Below are 19510 nucleotides of genomic sequence, written 5' to 3'. Positions count from 1 at the left end.
ACCTTCACCACCATTAATATAAACCTGACTCAAATACAGATATTTATTGTGCAGTAAAATAAGAAATGCTTTCTGTAGTAATACCTTGTGATTTTTCAATATCACCGCTTCAGTCATGCAACATAAATATTTTTTGCTCTCTCATAAATTATTTTATCTCTCTCTGTCAGTTTAGATACAGGTTGACCGATCCTGACAATTTTGGTAAATTTGGCAAAGTGGATCAGGCAGTTAGATTTCAATGGCTCAATCCTTTTATTCACCAGCAGCGGTCCCCCCCCCCCCCCTCCAATTTAGAAGACACGTATTGAAACCTCCTGGATTTAAACAATGAATATTTTTATTGAATGACAACAAGCAGAGATCTTGAAATCAACAAAGCATTGACTCAAAATTGTAAAATTTTCATTACACAATTAATTTATTTGATGAATTATTTATAGGTAGTAAATGTCTGATCGCTGTGGGTTCCACTGTTGGAACCACCACCAATTACAAGAATGGGGTCCTATGCCCCCCCATTTGAAAGATTTAGCCATCAAACAGGTATGCAGCCACTCTATATAAAGGCTAACAGACTTCCAAAGACAAGTCAAGTACAATACTCAGCAATGTCTGGTGTTTCCACAGTTTATGTGGCACTGCAGTGGAAATATATGACCGCTCTTTGGTTCAAATACAGGATATGGGACCCCAGTTATGGCACAGGTGGAGGTCCAAGCAAGAGCTTGCAAGCAATAAGACAATAGATGATAAATTTGCATATTCATCTGTCACCACAGTGTTACAGAACACATTACAGTAATAATCATACCTTTGTTATGTGTGTCACTTTGTAGTGCCCTGCAAATGAGGCAGTTGATGCACTGATGTGATGGTGGGCCTTCAGCACCTTGGCGTACTACTTTTGCTGGTCAGCCCCCTACCATCTACTACCTGAGAGTTGAGTTGATCCTCCCACTGCTATGAAATCACCCACCCTACCTGAGTAGCAAAAGTAGTGACCCCAGGGAATAAGGCCGCCCCCAGTGCACCGACTGCCTCATTTGCATAAAACTCCAAACTGGCTTTCCTCCAAATCTACAAATGTGACATACATAACAAAGGTGTGTTGTGTATCCCTGTACTGTGCTCTGTAATGCAGCAGTGAGAGTTGCGTATGCTTGTGGGAGGTGGTAGACTCCCTTTAATCGTGAGAAAACACATTCATACTGATAAATATTAATATCAATTGATATTGATAATGTAGTGTTGATGCTTCATTTGTCATCAGCTACCTTCATAAAAATCTCAACTGCTTGAATAATATCAGTATCAGTTTTTAGGGACTAATCTTTAAAGACGACCTTTCACCACCTTTACCTACTCCAACCTTTTGCTTCCTTCAATAGGCGCTGCTCCACTGATTCTGGAACACTTGGAATTTTTTGCCACAAATACAATTGCCAGTACAATCAATGCATTTAGTTATGCTCTCTACAATGAGGTGGGTGGTCCTGAGCTGGAGCAGATAGACAGGGACCCCCTACCTGTGCTGAAACTAACAGAAATGATTGCTAAGGAACAGGGGGAGATAGAGAAAATACTCCAACTGTGCTGGAATCAGTGTAGTGGAGACTAATGAAGAATACAGATAGTTGGTGTTGGTGGGTGTAATAAAAGGTCCTTTTTAAGTTAACGCACCGATTGTGCAACCACAGATTGCCATGACACTTTGCAACAATAAAAGTAATGTAAGCTAACAGGGTCAAAAACTGATCAATTTTTTTTTTTTTTTACTGGTGCAGAGCTTATGGTGATTTTTGACCATGCCATGAGTGTCAACAACATAAGGTTACCCCAACCTTACAGGAGTGGAAATATAAAGGACAAGTGCTACTGTTCTTTTTTTTTTTTTTTTTTTTTTTTTCAGTCCACTCCATTTTTTTCCATCAAACCTGCATCAAACAACCCGAGTATGTATATACACCCAAATAGCCATACAAAAGATAACAGCGGCTGATGTCTAAGGACTATATGATTTAACACACAACTATATCATACAGATCCTAACACAACTATATTACATATATAACAACACAACTATATTTTATACAACCTAATACAACTATATTATATACATCCTAACACAACTATATTATATACATCCTAACACATCTATATCATACACATGCTAACACAACTATATCACATATATCCTAACACATCTATATCATACACATCCTAACACAACTATATCATATACATCCTAACACAACTATATTATATATATAATAACGCAACTATATTATATACAACCTAATACAACTATATTATATACATCCTAACACAACTATATTATATACAACCTAATACAACTATATTATATACATCCTAACACATCTATATCATACACATCCTAACACAACTATATTATATACAACCTAATACAACTATAGTATATACATCCTAACACAACTACGGTATATTGTATACATCCTAGCACAACTATATCATATATATCCTAACACAACTACATCATACACATCCCAGGAGAAAAACATTAAAAAAGTATAATACCCTAAATAAATAATGAATTTCACTAAACAAACCAGTAAAGGAAATACAGTCTGTAACATTTCCAGCAATCCTAAGCATTTTGAAGGTAAAATAGTTTTCAGCTTTCTTTATTAGAATCGTCATTGAAATCTTGAAATTCTCTTTCTGTATTTTAAAGAACTGAATTTAACCAAATTAAAAATTTAAAATGCTTAACAATAAAAGAGGCCAGTAAATAACACAATTACTTACCTGTCACCATACACCATAAGCCCCTATGGCCTTAAATAATATCCTACTAACTCTAGCAGAAAAGACGATAAAACATGCGACTTTTCCTAATAAATACTGAAAGGATCACTAACTATAGATACACATATTATTGAGATAGATATATTCTTAGAATGACATATGAATAATAACAAGAAGCATCTTCATACAATAAACAATTAAAAATGTGTGATATGTTTTTTGGAATTTCACCATGATAGATGACAGTAAATAGCTAATATGCAACCATGTCCTACACAGTGTCTCTTCTTTCTTAGTGTTCTTTGAGTAGCCCAACGTTTCTAAATACCTTCTCAAGTACTAGAAATGGTGCGCCCTCATCTACCTGGAGATATACAGTATATCATATCTAAAAGCTTCAAAATACAACAATGATAAACCATTGTGTGTAAACTTGAATATTATTAACATTATTATATGAGGAATACTCTATTAGCCATCTGGATACATATTTGGAAACAACAAAGTAACCATTTAAGCTATTACTTGTAGATATATAATTACAGGATGACATCTATGGGACAATATTATTTATGATGTTAATGTATTAAATCTCATCCGTACGCATGAGGAAAACTCAGGAAAAAAATGGAATTAGGAATAATATAGGCCCATTCTGTTCTCGTGAGGAAGAGACTTGCCCAAAAATAGGCTACCCTGGATCTCCATGTGTTCATGTCCAGTAAGTGGCTGCTTTCTCTAGAAACACCTGTAATTCTTTTGTCTCACTCGTCACCATTACTTTAAACTGCTACATTTTTCCAGTTAAAACATCCACCAGCCCCCAACACTACAGAGTCTTATCTAAGCATTCAATAATTTATTTTTAACAGTGCATTATGGGAGATGATGGGGGGGCTAAAACAAGGAGAGTATTCAACTTAAAATGCTCCTACCCATCTTTTAGCCCTACAAAATATTAGTTGAAGTTTTACTTAGACTGCAGTTGTCAAAAGTTGTCTAAAAACTTTAGAAGTTTAAAAGTTTCATAATGTATCTGACCCAAAACTTCATTTTGCAATCATTTGCATCCACAAGGAAATCTTTTGTTCAAATTCCTTCTTGCCATAGAATAAACTTTACAGATTTTATTAGGATTCTTAGTAAATCACTCTACTGAAACTGTTACTTCTTCACAAAAATATCCAGCTATCAAAGAAGTATTACAAAAACCAAGCTAAGAGCTTGTAGTCGGGTTCACATACAGCTTTACAAAGAATAATTGACAGATTATGGAAAGGCAATCATTCAATACACTGGTTTAAGGAAAATCCAACACACAGAGTAGCTGGTAGATGGAAACCAAGGATCTAGTTAAGCTATATGCCACCACATGGCAAAACTGCCTGGCCCTTGCTTCTTCTCCCACACAGAGGTCATACCTAAGATTTTGCAAGTTTCTTTTAAAGGTATACATATTCTCTATGACCCCTTCAAACACCAAATACTCCTTTTTTTATTCCCTCCTTTGTTGTTTTTTCTCTTGTATCTACTTAATTTTATTAATGTATACCAGACAACAGTCTGTCCTAACATATTTTCCTACACTATATATCCTACTAGATCATTCTAATTTGTCATATATTTCCTATACTATATATCCTACTAAATCATTCTAATTTGTCATATATTTTACAGAGCTTTCTCACCTGCAGTGCAAAGTCATTTGTGATAAAAATGTAATAATGATATTATTTAATATCTGGTACTTTTTCTTCTGTATTCCATGTTTATAAAAATAAAACTTTTCACGAATTTGTACAAAACATAGATCTGAAGATTACTTATTGAGTTATCACAATTCACAAATAATGGAAAACACAAAAGAAAACCTGGCACATGGGGCACAAATTCAAGTCTTGAGCAATATTTAGCTTGTACTTCGAATACATTTCTATATTACTTTCCTAAATCCATATAACCTCAGAAAATAAGTAAAGACATTACCTTCAGATGTTCAGGATGTTGGAAATGTAAAAGCAATTGATGTAGAGTCGTCCCACTTGTTACGCTCACACTCCTCTCCCCTACACAGAGCTGCGGGAACATGAAACGCTTGCTACAGCTTTATTCTGATGCATGATAAAATGTCTATCCATCAAAACCTAATGTGTGCAACAAGATTTTTTTTTTCTCTACCTATTTCAATAAAAAAAAAAGTCCCAGTCTAGAAGAAGGCTTATTCCTGACCAGTCAGCTTGGTCTTTTAAAGTTGCTCCAGGATGATGCTCACCATGTGTGGTAGGGTCTCCTGTGGTTTGTTATTTTACTTCAATGGAGGGGGGAGGAACCTAACAAAGCACACTGACCACACTGCATATCAAAATGTAACCATGGAAGCAATTGTCCACTTGTCAGAGCCTCCCAGAAATGATCCGGCCATTCACTTCATTGAATCAATATTGAAGCTTTTAAGATTTATTAGACTGGGGAATGCTAAGTGCAATGTTTTCCACGGCAGTCTTTAGGAATGGCGATTAAACAAATTATTTCCTAGTTATTATGTAGTTGTTACGTAATGTTGACTGACCTCATCCCTTTATTGATAAACTGTCTAAGAAATGTATATTGCAGACCCTGAAGTAACAAAGAGGACCATCATAAGCAAGTCAGAGATATGGAGTTCTAAGAAAAACTCTCACAAACAAGAAATTTAAATAATAGCCTAAATATTGTATCATATTATAACTTCAGTTCATATAAATACAACAGGAAAAACATAAATACCTGTTTATATTAGATAAAATAAAAATGTATTATTATCTACTTTTTTAATGCTTATATTTTGCTGAAACATTCTCATTCTCAAATATCATCCTATCCAATTAGACTTACCATGTAAATCCCCTATCACAAACACACAGAATACACCAGGACTACATTTATTGAAAGTTTTAATTATATCAATTGACGATCTGTGGGGGTCTGATACCCAGGACCCCTGCGGATCAGCTGTGGTAGAGGCATACCCTAAGCATTACTCCATAGGCACGCCCTAAGCATTTCTACTTCACACGCAATGTGACATCACGCATATTGGTCACATGATCTGTTCCAAGCAGAGACTAGCCCCCAGGTGAGATTTGAATTCAGGACCCCAGCATTGAACAGCACATTGGTACATGTCCTCACTGGGCTATCTGTCTATTTAACTATTACAAATCTATCTAATTACAAAGTCCATACAGATGTTGCTTTTGGTCTTCTTTGAACCCACAACCCTAGTAATACAAAACAACAGCGCTAACCCCGCTTCCCTCTTTGAGGGACTGTACTGTAATTCCAAATTCTTATTTTCCAGGTTCCCAAAGTTTCACAACCTGAACCCTATGAAAGCTTACTATGTAAATCCTTTGTATCTTCACATTTAGCAGAATCATATAGGACAGTATTAGCAATAATGATGCTTTTCTCTAATTCTTTTTCCACTTTCTTTCCATTTTTATTCCTTGCATGACAACTATTTCATGCTTACTTGATCTTAATGTTGTGCACATGTATTATAACATATGACATTCAATGTCTCCTGATGTTAACAAGTCCTAAAACAAAAGGGTAACAGCTGGATAACTGCCCTCAAGTTACTAAGTCACAGTGGGGGCTTGTATAAAACGTGTGCAGAATAAAAACAATGGCGTTACCATTTGCTTTCATTGGCAACTTTCATAGAATAAGCAATGAAATACAACTGGCTTGTACTGAAGAAAATTAAACTAAAATTATTGGGGTCACTGACTTTATGATCAAAAGGTGATCATATGTCTAGAAGGTAAATAGCTTATTGTAGTTCTTGAGGTAGTAATAAAGGGTTATATAGGAAATTTGTAGTTTGTCATCATAACCTCAACTCTCCTTGTACAGTAAACACCATAAATGAAGGGGCGAGCGTCTGTTGGCTGAAATGTTGCAACACTGGGTATGCATAGGAGGGTGACACCTGACTTCCTAATTACATCATAGAAGACAGATTTGCATATTCTTCCCATGGTCCCTTGCAAAGTGGAGTGCTAAAGGCTTAATAAGTCTCCACACACCTATATGGTGGTCTCTCCCCAAGGAGTGATGATATCCCCCTAATAGTGTAGAAGAAGAATACAGCATATTTATATCCTGGAGCATTCAGTGCTGGATCCTTACAGCCCCTGGTGGTGCCTTTCTGGTATTTTGTTATTTCTTAAATTATTAGTTTACATAACTTGATTTTACCTCCTTCACATGCGAACGCTGCTTATCTTGAGCTATTTTTCTTTTCTACCCTGGCCTTCTATTCTTGCTCCTGACTTGTATTTGACTATAACAGAGGGACTGTCACAGAGGGACTGTTCCACGTATCAAAAATGGAGTCTCAAAAAAGGAACTAGAGTCCTAAATAAACTTAACACGTAACTTTTAATATCAATAGAATAAAAAGACCAGATATTGCCAAACCCTTGTAGGTATATAAATACCATAAATAAATAAAGGGATCAGTATTGAAAATATAATGGAAAAGTACCATACAAGACTGCCTTGGTCAATTAACCACTCCACTCATATATATATATATATATATATATATATATATATATATATATATATTATGAATCACACCCTTAAAACAATAATATATGGAATGTGTGAGTAAAATGTACCTTTGTACTGTATTAGCCAGTGGATATGAAATGCATAGATTGAATGTTCTCAGTAGTTGATACCTTTTTTAATGGCTAACAAAAAATGATGACAACTTTCGGATCTGCTAGATTCCTTCATCAGGCTGGTATATCCATATACCAGCCTGATGAAGGAACCTAGCAGTTCCGAAAGCTTGCACTCTGTCATCATTTTTGTTAGCCATTAAAAAATGTATCAACTACTGAGAACTCTCAATCTTTACATGGAATGTGTGATATGAGATAAATACACACTATATACATGGGATGAAACGAACAATATTCATGACACAAGTAGTGTATTTCTTGTGTACCCCTAAGACTCAGAGAAAGTGCAAATCACGTATTTAGTATTTACAATACATGATCCCAAACATTAAAGAGTTAAAAACAACTCCATAATAAATATCCAACACAATTAAAAAGTTGGATATACATGAGCTCTGCTCTTAGCGTCATCTAGTTTGTCTGGGATTGCACGAAGGAATGACAGAAGGATTTGAGCAATCCTACATGCTCAGAAGATCTGTGCTTAGTTCTCCAAGATCTCTGGGACAACCTCTCTGCCAAGTTGCTTCAAAAACTCTCTACAAACGTAAGTTCACATCTGTCCTGTGGTCTTCGTCATTCAGGTCTCTTGCTGGACCACTGAAACAGTGGTTACACATGGAGACCAGTGGACTTCATTATAGTCAATGGGTGGCCTCCATAAAGCAACTGAGAAAAAAGTCCTTTGTACAGAACTTTTCTATTTGGTACAGAAGTAAAGAAATAAGACTATTTCTATTTTCAAAAACATTTCTTATTTTGCAAGATTTTGTTCCACACCCCAAGTAGTATATGTACCACGGGTTGAAAAATTAGGCTCTAGGGTGCTTGAGCTACTGTTACATGTACTGTAGAGAGCTGCTACCAGCCGATGATTGTTCTAATACCCTGCTCTGAGCCTGGATGATGATGAAAGGGATGCCGGAGTGGATTAGCCAAATTAATAACATGCTGCTGCTTTCTAGGCAGAATGACAGAAGAGCCAAGATACTAGATTGAAACAAGGGCTATTTAGGAAATGTAGTGTCATCTATTCCATCCTCATACTGCACATAAGAGTGCATGGAGGTATAATCCAGACTGCGGGAAGTGCTCTCATTCACTTGTTAAGCAGAGTACATTGAATATTAAGTCTCTACTGTATTGTCAAGACTCGTAGAATATGGGAATCTACAAATCATTTTAATCCATAAAAGAGTAAAGGGCTTTCCTGGAAAAGGATCTGCAAAATGTCCTCTTGGATCACAAAAGAGGGTCCACACTGTATTACACAGAGCTCCATAAAGATGTCAGATTTCACTTGTACACAGCTTGCCCAGGTCCAGCATCACATCCTGGTAGTGGCCACATTTTCATCCTCTGCTGCAGCAATTGTATTTCTGGGTTTGACTGCTGGGTGGCATCAAACTGCAAAGGAAAGCAGTGCTCAAAGTTGACATGAGGCATCCTTATTTAATACCTTAAAGGGATCCTATCATTGGATTACCTTATTTTCTTACTAACACGTAAACATAGCCTTAAGAAAGCCTGAAGAAAGGCTATTCTTCTCCTACCTTTAGATGTCTTCTCCGCACCGCCGTTTGGTAGAAATCTGAGTTTTCTTCGGTATGCAAATGAGTTCTTTCGCAGCACTGGGGCGGTCCTCAGCACTGGGGGCATCCCCAATGCTGCGAGAGAAATCTCCAGCGACGTCTCTATCATCTTCTGGAACGCCCTCTCCCTGTGTCTTCTTCCATCCTGGGTGTCAATCTTCTAGACCTCGGGGCTCAGGCAGAGCCGACTGCGCATACCCGAGCCACAAGTGGCTGTTTACACCACTTAAACCCAGATTTCTACCGAACGGCGGCGCAGAGAAGACATCTAAAGGTAGGAGGAGAATAGCCTTTCTTAAGGCTATTCCTATGTGTTAGGGAGAAATAAAGGGTATCCAATGATAGGATCCCTTTAATCACATACCTAGACCCATTATATTTTTTTTCTTCTGTCAATGTAATGCCTGGTTCACATCTACGTTTTGTAATCCCCATGCGGACTCCCCGAATGGCATACCGAAAGCATTGACAAGCGGTGAGCAGTGATAGCAAACGGACCCCAATGACCCCGTGTGCTCTGCGCGTGATTTATGTGGATATGAAAGTAGATCAGAAAAGTACTTTTCTGTCCGCATATTTTGTGCGGACACCACGTGGAAAGCACAAAAACTCCATTATACTCTATGGGGTCTGTGTGCTTTCATGAGCTCGCCGCTTGCCAATGTGTTCGGTATTCCGTTCGTGGGGGGATCCCCATGTAGACTCCCCGAACAGATTACCAAACGTGTAAGTGGCCATTTTCTTGTGGCCGCTGGCATGCACAATCGGCTCTGCCCGATGGCAGAGCCCACTGCGCATGCCTAGAAGATTGAAGCCAGCGCCGGAATAAGACACAGGGAGAGTGCGTTCCAGAAGATGATAGAGGCATTTGAGCGCTGGGACCTGCCCCCAGTGCTGCGAGAGAACTCATTTGGATACCGAAGAAAACACGGATTTCTACCAGACAGCGGCGCAGAGAAGACATCTAAAGGTAACTGTGCAATAGAACTCTGTGGAAGGCTTTTTTTGGAGGCTGATTTTGATGCGGATTCAGCGTCAAAATCAGCGCCAAAAAACTCTGTGTGCACTGACCCTTGGCCAGTGATAGGCTGCAGAGGTCTCATGTCCATGTTGTTTTTTCTTCTCTTTATTAAACTTTTTTGGTGGTTGGACAATACCTTTAACCCCTTCCCACTGCAGTCATTTTTCAATTCTTTATTTTAACTTCCCACCTCCTAAAAGCCCAATTGTACTTCATAATGGTACCATTTAATATTCTTCACAATGTACTTGGCAGCTGCAAAAATGGGAAGAGTTCTTTTAGGCTTTGTTTTTATGGCATTCATTACAGTCTCCGGGCGTGTGCATCGGTGAGCGTTTTATGCGCTCCGTTTTTTTTTAACCGAGTCGGACATGCAGTACTCTGTGTCCGGTTTAAAGAAAAACGGTTTCGCCGCAGAGAGCATAAAATACTAACCGGCGCTCACGGACAGACTCGGCATGACAGGTTTCCGTCTTCTGAATGCAGAAGATGGAAATCTGAAAACGGAGTTCAGGCCCTGGTATGAACCCAACGTTAGGCATCATAGATCTGCTCCATGGTGGTGCTGCCACTTACCAAATACTCTCTTAATTTCTTCTGTACTCTGCCAAAATCAACACAAACACTCCACCAATTTAATGATGATTCCTTGTAGATGTAAGATTCTTGTAGAAAACAATGGTAAATATAAGAAGCACTTTCAGTTAAGCCTTGCTTATTAGCAGTTCACACATCGGTGGGGTTAATACCATACTCCATTTTATAGATAAGAGCTTATTCACATAACTGAGTTTCTCAGCTGAGCGGTGCCTGTGAAAAAATAGGATATGTTTATGGATCCATTAAACACAAAGATAATGGGCTCAGACCTGTGAATTGAGTGTAGTCTTTTGTTCCTACCAACTGCAAACTATCAGACTACTCTGGGAACATGAAAACTGACCTGTAATTGGTTATTTTGTACAAGTCTGGTTGTTAAGTAGGGGTCCATTCACATCACGTTTTTTTTTTTTACATCCGTTTATCAGACCTGTTTAACAGATGCAAGCGGATGGCCACCCATTTACATTGAGATCAATGTAAAAAAAAAAAAAAAGAACAAACTTCTGTCCGTTTTTATTGGAAGGACAACAAAACAGTGAAAAAACAGACAAAAAGTTATTGTTTTATTCATACATTGATCTACTGTATATGTAAACAGAACAGGTGGCCTTCCAGTTTTTACATCCGGTTTTTGCTTCTGTTAAACAAATCTACTAGACAGATGTAAAAAAAACATAAAAGAAACATGATGTGAATAGACCCTTAGGGCTAGTTCACACGGGGCATGAGGGGGCGGATTATGGTGCTGAATCCACGTCATAATCCGCCCCCTTACAATGGAGCTGTCCTTTCTTGAGGCGGAGTCCGTGGCTGATTCAGCCTCGGCGTCCTCCTCGCGGCAGCACCCTCCGGACTAGGCCCATTCATTTGAGCCTACTCTGGAGGGGGAAGCCGCAACAGTTGTGGCCAGCGCATTTTGGCCCAAGAGTGACGGGGCTTCCCGCGTCACTCTCAGGGCCAAAATCTGCCCATCCGCACCCCGTGTGAACAGGGTCTTAGACTTAGACAGGTCTTTTACCTGTTGAATCACCTTCACCAAATCTTCCAGGACCTGCTGTAGTCCTTACGTCTGTTTTGTTGGGCAATGACTACTCTGGACAGGTATGGGCACATGTTCTAAATATCATATAAATTAATTCTCTTTCAGGGTAAATTCACAAGTCACAGATTTGTTGTAGAAATTTTAGTGAATGAAAATAAATTCTATTTATCCGAATGGGGTTGTTTCTGAAGAAATGACACAGATATCTGCAAGCTCCATTCAGATGAACAGGATAGTCACAGAATTTTGTGCAAGGCCTCGTTCACATCTGCGTTGGTATTCTGTCCGGGGGAGTTCGTATGAGGACCCTCCCCCAAACGGACTACCGAATGCATTGGCAAGCGGTGTGCCAGTGAAAGCACACGGACCCCATAGACTATAATGGGGTCCACGTGCTTGCTGCCAGATCTCCGCAGGGATCATGCAAACAGGAATGTAGTTCACAATCTACTTTCCTCTCTGCATGACTCGTGCGGACAGCGTGCGGCAAGCACACGGACCCAATTATAGTCTATGGGGTCCGTGTGCTTTCACTGGCACATCGCTTGCAGTTGCTTCAGTATTCCGTTCGGGGGGTCCCCATGCGGACTCCCTGAACTGAATAATGAACGCAGATGTGATCGAAGGGTAGGAAATATGCTGCATGTGAACACACCCTTATGGTTCTTTGTTCAGATAAAAGAACGTTATGAGGTATACTCTATATTCCTGAAAAACTGAATACTTTTTAAACCTCTATCTACGGGTGGAGCAGCACCCTTTAGGATGACCTATCCTTAGGTTACGTCATCAATATCAGATCTTCAGGGATTGGCACTCCCACCAATCACCTGCTTGAAGCAGCAGAGGCGCTTGGATAAGCACTGTTTCCACTTACAGGTCAGTGACAACACATTCACCAGTTACATAGCCGGTTTGCAGCTCAGTTCCAGTCAAGTAAATATTCCCAAGTGTAACATTATAAAATACACAATGATGTGCTTGGTTAGCAGTGAAGCAGCTTCAGTGCTGGTCTGAACACTGTAACCTTTTCAAACCAGCCAGCTGGTGAGGGTGTCAGGTATCAGAACCCCCCAGAACTGATCTAAGGATATTACCTTGGAAAATTCCTTTTATTCTCTCAGATGAGGGCAACATAATTGGTGGATACAAATTAAAGTACCGTTTCTTTAAATAACAAAAATGCACTGTAGCTCATGCTGTCCTTTTCTGGAATTGAGTAGGACTTGGGATTTGACCCTGCCGTTTGATACTTCTGGCTTGCTTGCTTGCCCAGGATACGGACAGATCTGAAATAGAAATATAACTGGATGCGAATTACACTAGATTCACCCCTGCGTTCCGGTTTCCGTTATAAAGTTTCAGCACACAACAGGACAAAAACAAGTACACTAAACTAAGTATCTGAGTGGTATAGAGGGATAAAGGACATTGCACACAAGGGCATTCCATCTACAAGAGAAAGGAGGAAAATGAGAAGAAGAAAGTAGATTTGGTAAAAGCTTTTCAAATGGCAGGGTAGTGATGGCAGAGTTGCTGTAGAATGTAGGCTAGTCTGAAGAGGAGGGTTTTCAAGTTGCTTTCGAAGTTGGGTGAGAGTTTGATTTTGGTCAGGGCCAGGATGACAGGTAAGTAGAGAAAGTTGATCACCTAGGCACAGTCAGAGGGTGACCATCCATTACAGGAGCCTCAGACTGCACTTTATCGAGACTGTAGGGTAGCAATGTAGCCTCCATCCCGGCACTCCAGCACAACCATGCAAAGATATGTGATCCTCACTTACCCCTCGTTCACATCTGCATTGGTATTCCGTTCGGGGGAGTCCGCATGGGAACCCCTGAATGGAATACCAAACGCAATTGCAAGCACTATGCAGTAAAAGCACACAGACCCCCATAGACTATAATGGGGTCCGTTTGCTTGCTGCATGCTGCCCGCACGAATAATGCAAATAGGAAAGTAGATTGTGCGGAGATCTGGCGGCAAGCACACAGAACCCATTATAGTGTATGGGGATCTGTGTGCTGTTACTGCACAGCGCTTGCAATTGCGTTTGGTATTCCATTCAGGAGGTCCCCATGCGGACTCCCCCGAACGTAATACCAAAGCAGATGTGAATGAGAGGTAACACAAATGAATGCACAAGGCTCTCGTCCAGTCTTTTTGTTCCTATGAATAAAAGGGCATATTACATAACCAACAGGTCCTTGCACATTACATGACCCAAAGCTCCTTGAGACACAGCAACATTAGAAGTAGAAATCAAGATATGACTGGGGCACTGAGTCTCAGGCCTGTGTAGTTGAAGATGGAGCTGTGGAGTCGGAGTCAGCTGTGGCGTTTGATTTGGAAAAACAGTTACTGGCCACGGCTTCAAAATGAAGTGATTAATAATAATATAAAATAATAATAATAATACATTTTATTTATATAGCGCCAACATATTCCACAGCGCTGTACAATTAGTAGGGTTCAATTACAGACATAAAGATACATTACAAAGAAAGTCATTTCACACAATGGGACTGAGGGCCCTGCTAGCAAGAGCTTACAATCTATGAGGTAGAGGGGGTGACAAAAGAGGTAGCAGGGGCGGCATTGCTTATGCAGAGGTCAGACACTTTTGTAATAGAGGTTACTGTAATTACACAAACTTAAAACTTTATGAGCCATCACTAGTGGTGACCTTTAACACGTGGATGGAGCTTGGACATATAAAGTTAGCCTGAGATGGCATCATATCATGTGGGGAAATGTGGGAGCGGGGACAGAGGAGGGTTACATTTTGGGGATTCTAATTATAGTACGGAAGGGTTTACGTTAGACATTGTGATAGGCTTGTCTAAAAAGATGCATCTTTAGTTTGCATTTGAAACTGTAGAAATTGGGAGTTAATCTGATTGTCCGGGGTAGAGCATTCCAGAGAAGTGGTGCAGCTCGGGAGAAGTCTTGTATACGAGCGTGGGAGGTTCTGATAATAGAGGATGTAAGTGTTAGGTCATTGAGTGAACGGAGTACATGGGTTGGGCGGTACACAGAGATGAGGGAGGAAATGTAGGGAGGTGTAGCATTATGGAGAGCCTCGTGGATGAGGGTGATAACTTTATATTTTATTTTATAATGAATAGGCAGCCAGTGTAGCGACTGGCACAGACCAGAGGCATCGCTGTAGCGTCTAGACCAGGGGTGCCCAATACATCGATCGCGATCTACTGGTAGATCGCAAAGGTCGTATGGGTCGATCGCGGGATGCAGGGATCCCAGGTGTCTGCTTGTTCACAGTGCATATAAAGAAAGCATAGCACATAAGAGTCAAGAAAAACTATCTAGCAACATGCATATGACTCTAAATCAATAACCCAATCATGTCAGACATGTCCTGACCAGAAAATATAGAATACAAACAGGAGCGGACTCAAAGAGTCCAATAGATCACGACATTCAACTTATGAAAAAATATATTTTTATTAATGAAAAAATCTAAAAAATACACATAAATATAGAGAATACACACATAGAAACCAAAAACATACTGTACAAAACAGGGCAACCCAAAAGAGGGGACCTATGGCACGAATCACCGTATGAGACTGACAGATAAATATTAACAATATCCTTCATGTATTATAACCACACACATGTATATAGGTAACGAAGGAATGAGGGTCACAAGACCCATTGAAACATGGAAACAGCTCAGTAAGGATGTACTAGGGTAGAAAATCCACTTAAACATATATTCATAACAATAGAGCAACTACTACTATAGGTAAGTACTATCAGTATCCTTCATATATTGTAACCCCACACATATATAGGTAATGAAGGAGTAAGAGTCACACGACCCTTTGAAATATAGAGACAGCTCAGTAAAAATGTGCTAGGATAGAAGATCCACGTGCGTTTCGGCACGTGACCCCCGGAAGAAGGTCGGTGTCACGTGCCGAAACGTGCGTCGGGTGGGCTCTACCCGTACATTGAGGTCCTATGTTAGGACCTTCTTTATCAACTAGCCATGGGTAAGTCACACTGATAATACATTTATTAATATATATGTCAGAGACTGACTTATAGTATAAACAGCTCTATGATCATGAACATACAGTATGTTCACGTGGATCTTCTATCCTAGCACATTTTTACTGAGCTGTCTCTATATTTCAAAGGGTCGTGTGACTCATACTCCTTCATTACCTATATACATGTGTGTGGTTATAATACATGATGGATATTGTTAATATTTATCTGTCAGTCTCATACGGTGATTCGTGCCATAGGTCCCCTCTTTTGGGTTGCCCTGTTTTGTACAGTATGTTTTTGGTTTCTATGTGTGTATTCTCTATATTTATGTGTATTTTTTAGATTTTTTCATTAATAAAAATATATTTTTTCATATGTTGAATGTCGTGATCTATTGGACTCTTTGAGTCCGCTCCTGTTTGTATTTGTTCACAGTGCAGGCTGAGAGTCATCTCCAGACACTGGCAGGCGGGGCTGCCGCAGACCCAGCCTGCCAGTGTCCAGAGATAACTCTCAGCCTGCGCTGTGAAGAAGCAGACAGCGGGGATCCCTGGGCAGCCACAGAACGCCGCTGTCTCCTGCTGTCACGATCCGCCTGGCCCCGCCCACATGCACGGCCCCGTCCACAAGCCTGCCCACAGGCCCGCCCTGGCCCCACCCACAGGCCTGCCCCGGCCCCGTCCTAGTAGATCTTTTGCCTTGGTCAGCTAATAAAGTAGCTCACACGCTGAAAAAGTGTGAGCAACCCTGGTCTAGATTGATAGATGAGCCTGGCCGCTGCATTCAGAATAGATTGTAGAGGGGAGAGTTTAGTAAGGGGAAGACCGATTAGTAAGGAGTTACAGTAGTGTCTTTAGTGTATCTCTGGTGAGGAAAGGGCGTATTCTGGAGATGTTTTTGAGGTGGAGGTGACATGAACGTGCGAGTGATTCAATATGAGGGGTGAAGGAAAGGTCTGCGTCAAACATGTTATTATTCTTAATCATATTATATGATTATTGGTATTGTATAATTAACTAGACACATAGTTTGTTGTATATTTACTTTCTTGGGAATCCAAGAAGATGAATGAAACAGAAGAGCGTTAAAGCTTCTATCTGACCATGACTGTCAGCCATTTATGAAGGAGTTGGAGTAGGGCTATAGAAAAATTTGCAAGTCGAAGTTGGTACGTGTGCAGACTCCACAGCCCCGTGGCTGAAGTTATGAGGCATACTAAGAACATATAAACTCTTCACCTGACTGCATAGCACTTGTATGATCAGGTTTCAGTTTGCCATAAAAAAGGTGAGCCATCTTTATATGCTCCCTTCCCACTACTACACACATCAAAATGGAATGTACGAGGCAATAGCTTAGCATTTTGCTCTTGTAGTTTGCTGAGAAGGAAACATAAAGAACTGGTTATTCTACCATTTGCGTATTCATAGGTTTTGCATACAAAATTCCTTGCTGAATGTTGGCAAAACAAAGAATGTGTAATATCTTGATGTCCTTACACTTATTACATTTACAACTGTTGTGACTATACACAGAAATATATTCTTCCTTATAGTTGATTTCTATTATCAAAACAGGAACACAGCCTTATCCACTATGATACCAATGGCCTCATTTCATAAGAATGGAAATATGAAGTGAAGTCTGTATTGACAGATGTGTCCACCTTTACCTTACTATGGTAAGAATGTGGTTGAGGACTGAAATCCTTCAGACACTGATTCAACACAATACAGCATCAGTCTTCAGCGAGATCGCAATCTCAATCTCACGCATGCGCAGTCAGATCTGCAACTTCAGGTTCAGGCAACCCCAACAGTGCATACCCCGGTGGCCATCTTGTTTCTCCTTAGAACTATACGGGCCTACTGAGCTACAGTACGTTCGTGTAGGTTGAAAACCAAGATGGCCACGGGATCATGCGCTGTTGGCTCTGCCTGAATCCGAAGTGGCAGAGCCGACAGCGCATGAATGAGATGGCGATCTCGCTGAAGACTGATGCTGCTGATGAAGGGGAGGCAGAACAAGGGAGCTCATCATTGGAGGGAGTGTGAATACAACGGCCAGGAAGAGGGAGCGAACACACTTAGGGCTATGACGGTGCTGTGTTCGGAGCACAGGGGGAATGCCCTATGCTTCGAGAGCTTCATTTTCATATTTGCAAAAAACAAATTTACACAAACCGCTGCCTGAAAGACAGAAACAAAAGTAGGACTAGAATAGCCTTTATAAAGACTATTCCAGCATGGGGTTAGTGAAAAATGTGTTTTCTGAATGACAGAGTCCCTTTAAGGTGTGGATGGACCCTTAGGGTGCATTCACACGGAGTAAAATGGAGTGTAATTTGGAGTGTAATTTTTACACGTGTAAAAAAATTACACGCGTATTTTGGAGCGTCTTTTTTTTACACGTGGCGTTTCAGTAGCGTTTACGGAGCATTTTTTGGAGCGTTTACGGAAGCGTTTTTTAACACGCGTAAATGCTCCAAAAAACGCTCCGTAAACGCTACTGAAACGCCATGTGTAAAAAAAACGCTCCAAAATACGCGTGTAATTTTTTTTACACGTGTAAAAATTACACTCCAAATTACACTCCATTTTACTCCATGTGAATGCACCCTTAGAATGAAGTGTTGAAACTGTTGCTAAATGTTTTTATATGTATATACTGTGTGTAAATAATATTACTGTGCCATAATTTGCATGTGGTCATAATATTGATAGCCTATCCCTTAAAACATGTCAACAATATCAGATCAGTGGGGGGTCCAACACCCAGCACAACCACCAATAGGCCCTGGAGTGGTTTAAATCAGTTGTGTCGTGGGTCCAAAAGATGGTGCAGCCAAAAGGCAGCAGTGCTTAAGGCTAAGGCCCCACGGGCAGTAAACGCAGTGATAAAGCGCTGCAGGAAGAACCGCTGCGTGATCGCATTGCGGTTCTTTCCGCAGCGCTTTGAAGAGAAAGTTCACTGAGTTTTCCTCTGCGGACTTTCTCTTCCCATTATATCTATGGAAAAGCCGCACTGCGTTTTTTCCTCAAAGTGGGCATGGGATTCGCACGAACCCCATCCCCTTTGCTTGCATTGTAAAACGCCGGGATTGTTCCCGCAGCGGCAAATCGCGGCGTTTACGTCCCGTGGGGCCTCGGCCTGAAGAAGTCTTCTAGCAAAAATATATCCAATCATATAGGAAAATGGTTAGGTAAACAAAAAAAAAAAATAGAGATTCACCTCTTCAGTCCTCATGGTTTCCAGCACATTATTGGTCTTTTGGGAACAATATGGATGTTATAATGACACAGGTATCCATCCAAACATTGCTGTGTCCATGCTGCCTTCAAGTAAGAAAAGTAAAAGCACGCACATTGTGACTAGCAAGTTGTCACAAATAACATTTTATCCACCGGCTAACACGGGATAAAGATATTTTTCCTTATACAAGTTGTCACAAGAAATCTAAATCTGATTTCTTACGACAATTCATTCACAGCTGTGGCCACTTTTGAGCTCCAATGTAACTGCATTTACTTTCATTATTTGCAATGAAGGCAGCAACACTACGGTTTATGTCTGTGCGATGTGTCGTCTTGCAATCCTAGCCGTGGGAAGTATGGCTATAAAGTGTGACTATGTTTTGGGGCATGTAATGTAAGTGAATGGAGTTGTATCAGCACCCTAGGAATGTTACAACCGTGGCTTCACC

The sequence above is a fragment of the Leptodactylus fuscus genome, chromosome 1, assembly GCF_031893055.1.
Source record: "Leptodactylus fuscus isolate aLepFus1 chromosome 1, aLepFus1.hap2, whole genome shotgun sequence".
Lineage (NCBI taxonomy): Eukaryota > Metazoa > Chordata > Amphibia > Anura > Leptodactylidae > Leptodactylus > Leptodactylus fuscus.
This window is presented reverse-complemented; position numbering follows the sequence as displayed.